Source organism: Montipora foliosa, chromosome 9, assembly GCF_036669935.1.
Source record: "Montipora foliosa isolate CH-2021 chromosome 9, ASM3666993v2, whole genome shotgun sequence".
In the NCBI taxonomy this organism is placed as follows: domain Eukaryota; kingdom Metazoa; phylum Cnidaria; class Anthozoa; order Scleractinia; family Acroporidae; genus Montipora; species Montipora foliosa.
In genome coordinates, this window is record NC_090877.1 from 29,285,271 (window position 1) to 29,286,298 (window position 1,028).

Consider the following 1,028-nt stretch of genomic DNA (forward strand, 5'->3'; position numbering starts at 1 on the left):
GTAAAGTAATCACATGATACCTACCTTTCCAGTATCCAAGGCGAGTTGTGATACCTTTAGGTTGTCTGGATGCTCTGAATTCTGTTAACGACAAAGCAGTGAAAATAAATTACCTTTAAAATGGGAGGAACAAAATATGATTTTAACCACGAAGTAATTCAAGTATATTACAATATTCTAGGTGTGACTTATTTGATACATATCTTTAAGGACAAATGAATCATTTTGAACAATGACATTTCAATATTATATTATATTACTGGACACTGTTCAGAGGCTTATCCGAAGAATGATAAAAATTAATTTATAAGGATATGAACAACCGCATTCCAGTAGCTGTGTGTGATTATAACATAAATATGAATAAAAAATCTCTTAACATGAGTGTTTCAAAAACAGGCAAAAGCTATTAGCCTAAGGATACATTCACTGAGTTCGGATTAATACCTGCAGTCCATGGTAATTGCTGTAATCGTCTGTCAACCTCACACCAATCTACAGGATTATCTTCATCAGACAACAGATAATCAAGGGCTTCTTTTACAACATTGAGTTGCACAGTGTGCATTTCATCAAACACCAAGTCCTTATCATAGCGAAAACCATACAGTGGCCATAGTCGGTGCATAATTGAAAGCCCGGTGTAACCACATTCCTTGGACATGTTCTCTCTGACAGTGACCCTCTCCCCCTGCTCAATTTCATTTAGTAGTGCAATTTTTGTTGGGATGTCTTTTGACTCTGGAGGAAATCTTGTATGGTACCTATTATTGGTGTAATAATAGTGACGAGAAGCTGGAAAATACTCAACTATAAGAAAACATGGCACGGTGTATAAATTATATATATTGTCTGAATTTGTTTACATTATAAACATAACAAGGGGTACAAGTTAAGAACTTTGGGGAGCAGGGATGGCACACTCAGTCAATTTTTGTCCAGGCGAACTAGTGCGTACTTCAACAAAACTTTTCCTCTTGGCCCAAAACCAACACTTTGAAATTCCAAACCGATCCTGAGTAGCAGAT